We start from the raw sequence: 4,795 nt of genomic DNA, 5'->3' as shown, positions 1-4,795 counted from the left end.
ACCCAGCAAAGCACCATCACACCTCCTCTTCCATGCGTCACGGTGGGAACCACACATGCAGAGATAATCCGTTCACCTACTCTGCATCTCACAAAGACACGGCTGTTGGAACCAAACATCTAAAATTTGGATGTATCAGACCAAAGGCCAGATTTGTACCGGTCTAATGTCCATTGCTCTTGTTTCTTGGCCCAGGCAAGTCTCTTCTTATTATTGGTGTCCTTTAGTAGTGATTTCTTTGCAGCAATTCACGCAGTCTCCTCTGAACAGTTGATGTTGAGATGTGTCTGTTACTTGAACTCTGAAGCATTTATTTGGTCTGCAATTTCTAAGGCTGGTAACTCTAATGAAATTATCCTCTGCAGCAGAGGTAACTCTGGGTCTTCCTTTCCTGTGGCGGTTTCATCATTGTGCTTGATGATTTTTGCAAAAGCACTTGAAGAAACGTTCAACGTTTTTGACATTTTCCTGATTGACTGTCCATGTCTAAAAGTAATGATGGACTGTCGTTTCTCTTTGCTTATTTGAGCCATTCTTGCCATAATATAACTTCTGTATACCACCCCTATCTTCTGTATACCACCCCTACCTTGTCACAACACAACTGATTGGCTCAAAGGCATTAAGAAGCTAAGAAATTCCACAAATTAACTTTTAACAAGGCACACCTGTTTGCATTCCAGGTGACTACCTCATGAAGCTGGTTGAGAGAATGCCAGGTGTGTGCAAAGCTGTCATCAAGGCAAAGGGTGGCTACTTTGAAGAATCTACTAAATTAAATATATTTGGATTTTTTTCAACACTTATTTTTTTTGTTGGTTACTACATGATTCCATATGTGTTATTTCATAGTTTTGATGTCTTCACTATTATTCTACAATGAAGAAAATAGTAAAAAATAAAGACAAACCCCTGAATGAGTAGGTGTGTCCAAACCTTTGACTGGTAATGTATGTCCCTCTTAAAAGGTCTCCTGGGCCCTTAGGGGAGTGGATGTACTCCATTGCATCTCAATCCCTTTCTAGACCATGTCTTTCTCTACTGTAGTGATATTTCCACAGAGCCAAAGTGCTGTGTCACTGTGATGACCGTGTGAATGTCTCCACAAAAGTCTGAGTCCTTCAAATTTGCATCTAACTGTTTATGATGGGTAGGGCTGTGACAGTCATGGGATTTTGGATGATGTTAATTAGCCAGCTAAATGACCGCTGTCTCATTAATAATGTTTGAATATCCTCCTTTCCTCCGCTCCTGACTGCATCTGCTGCCATAGAAATATAATGAATTGAGCGGAGGTCCCCATTCAAGTCAATGATGACATAATGGGTGTACTGGCAGCCATTGCGAATGTACCCATAGGAGCAAAGCAGGAAGTAAAAGCAGGAAGTGTACCCATCCATATGTGCTGTGATTTGTTGATTCAACTCAACTGACATTACAAAAAATACATTCCATGCCAGATTCGTTAACAATTTGAATGAACATTCTACATTACATTGGAAATTATTGCCTCACAATACCAGTCAGCCATTGCGGTGTACCCATGAGTTCAATAGTCAAATTTCCAGGGTTAGAAGTTCCAAACCTTTCATTTTAATCATTTGCTACAACCCCTTGCTTGTTTAGGGACAGCAAAGTTTCATCGTGTTGTTAAGAGTCTAGAATGCCCGGCTGTCCCATCTTCAGTCAGCTGTTTTTTTTATGGTTATGATGGTTATTATTATTTTCATGGTCTTCATCCATAACCGTCAGTTATACAGTAATTGTGTCAGCCGGGGACATCGTTGCAACCCTTTGACCAGTGCAAGGTTTGCCACTGTAAATAACTGTGTAAAGGATTAAAAGTGTCTTACACTACATTATATTGGGATCATGGGTTAATGTTGTGCGTTCAGAGCAGGGGTGTTGATTCTCAGGCCGTCAGTGACAATAATTAGTTCATCACAAGTAAGAGATGGAATTAGAGTTGTAATTATATGGAATCAGCTGACACTGTGGCTCTCAGAAACTAGAGCTGAGGACATCAGACAGACGCAAGCCATAATAGTGTCACACAAATGTTGACCTCTACTAAATGCTGCATTGACATGGAATTATACAAAATACTCAGGGGAATCCCTATGCAATTCCTTACATGATCAAAATACATTATCAAAATGAGTAACCTACTTATCACAAGGTTCTCAAATAGTGCTTACTTATACTGAGTATACTGTTGAAAAACAGTTTTACTAGGTTAACACTGCCCTCGTCTGGCACATGTTATGTACTACAGACAAAATCATTCTGATGCCCTGAATGAACGTTGAATTTCTCAGCCATTAGACAGGTGCAACATCAATCATTCCAAGTCTGATATAGCACATATTTCAAACTGGTCTGGATGTATAATACTTCCACTCCCTGTCATTCATCTCCATTGCTGTCCTATTGTTATGTTTTTGTCTCTGCCTGAGATTGGTAGGTGGGTAGGTAGATATGCTGAATTGAAACCAGACAACCTGGAATTAACTCCTGGTATCAGAATGACCCTGAGAAGAGCACCTGGATTGGCTGTAGACTACTAGAGATTTGTTCTATGACATTGGAGTCTCAATGGTTTGTGTTATCCCTTATTGCATAAAGGCCTACAGCAAATTAGGTTTAGTACTAATCTGACTCTAATACAAAACTGTGCAGCTGTATTCATCGACCTGGCCAAGTCATTCGACTCTGTCAATCACCACATTCTTATCGGCAGACTCAACAGCCTTGGTTTCTCAAATGACTGCCTCACCTGGTTCACCAACTACTTCTCAGATAGAGTTCAGTGTGTCAAATCGGAGTTGTCCGGACCTCTGGCAGTGTCTATGGGGGTGCCACAGGGTTCAATTCTCGGCTCGACTCTTTTCTCTGTATACATCAATGACGTCGCTCTTGCTGCTGGTGATTCTCTGAACCACCTCTACGCAGACGACACCATTCTGTATACTTCAAGACCCTTCTTTGGACACTGTGTTAACTAACCTCCAGGCGAGCTTCAATGCCATACAACTCTCCTTCCGTGACCTCCAACTGCTCTTAAATGCAAGTAAAACTAAATGCATGCTCTTCAACCGATCGCTGCCTGCACCTCCCCGCCTGTCCAGCATCACTACTCTGGACGGTTCTGACTTAGAATATGTGGACAACTACAAATAACTAGGTGTCTGGTTAGACTGTAAACTCTCCTTCCAGACTTACATTAAGCATCTCCAATCGAAAATTACATCTAGAATCGGCTTCCCATTTCGCAACAAAGCATCCTTCACTCATGCTGTCAAACAAACCCTCGTAAAACTGACTATCCTACCGATCCTTGACTTAGGCGATGTCATTTACAAAATGGCCTCCAACACTCTACTCAGCAAATTGGATGCAGTCTATCACAGTGCCATCCGTTTTGTCACCAAAGCACCATATACTACCCACCACTGCAACCTGTATGCTCTCGTTAGCTGGCCCTCGCTTCATATTTGTCGCCAAACCCACTGGCTCCAGGTCATCTAAGTCTTTGCTAGGTAAAGCCCCGCCTTATCTCAACTCACTGGTAACCATAGCAGCAAGCACTCCAGCAGGTATATTTCACTGGTAACTCCCAGAGCCAATTCCTCCTTTGGCCGCCTTTCCTTTCAGTTCTCTACTGCCAATGACTGGAACGAATTGCAAAAATCACTGAAGCTGGAGACCCATATCTCCCTCACTAACTTTAAGCACCAGCTGTCAGAGCAGCTCACGATCACTGCACCTGTACACAGCCCATCTGTAAATAGCCCATCCAACTACCTCATCCCCATACTGTTATTTTTTTGCTCCTTTGCACCCCAGTATCTCTACTTGCACATTCATCTTTTGCACATCTATCACTCCAGTGATTAATTGCTAAATTGTAATTATTTTGCCACTATGGCCTATTTATTGCCTACCTCCCTTATCTTACCTCATTTTGCGCACACTGTATATAGACTTTTTCTCTATTGTGTTATTGATTGTATGTTTGTTTATTCCATGTGTAACTCTGTTGTTTGTGTAGCACTGCTTTGCTTTATCTTGGCCAGGTAGCAGTTGTGAATGATAACTTGTTCTCAACTAGCCTACCTGGTTAAATAAAGGTGAAATAAAATAACATAAAAAATACAAATTTAAACAACAACAAAAAACAGTCTAAAAACAGACCACAACAAAGCATTCATTTGACCTGGCATTTCACAATAGCATCTACTATCCATCAAGTGTTAATTGGGAGGTGTTGTGGCAACTCCAAGGGGACAAACTCAACATGAAGGCTTAATTCCTAACCGGACATGAGAGTGATGGTGTAACACCAACCCACTTGTGGTCTGACCTCAAAGTGTCCATTTGATTAAGGCAGCAAACTGTGTGTATGTCTGAGGGGGAGTCCGAATTAGGAGTCGGGTTGAAGTTTCAGTCTCTGTATCAGTGTTTGAATAACTGCTCTGCTGCTTGATAGTAAACATTGAATCTGTTATTTTCTGTTGGCATTATGAAGGTCATTTGGTGCCATAGATGTGTGCTCTCCACCTTTTCATACAGACTTATATCCTGGATATAAAGATGGTTGATTTGTGCATAAAAAACTAACATACAGGAATCTACAGTTAAGTTATGATGTACAGAATCTCTCTCCATTAAGATTCGGGTGACTTCGGGTGAAATTGTTGCTTCCGTACGACTAAGAAAATGATTCTCTAAAAAGTGATGATGCATTTATACATTTGGATTGGAGCAATTTCATGCTCCACCCTCTCACTCAGGT

Source organism: Oncorhynchus kisutch, linkage group LG4 (genome assembly GCF_002021735.2).
Source record: "Oncorhynchus kisutch isolate 150728-3 linkage group LG4, Okis_V2, whole genome shotgun sequence".
Classification (NCBI taxonomy): domain Eukaryota; kingdom Metazoa; phylum Chordata; class Actinopteri; order Salmoniformes; family Salmonidae; genus Oncorhynchus; species Oncorhynchus kisutch.
The sequence above is the reverse complement of the archived record's forward strand: the minus strand, read 5'-3'. Positions refer to the sequence as shown.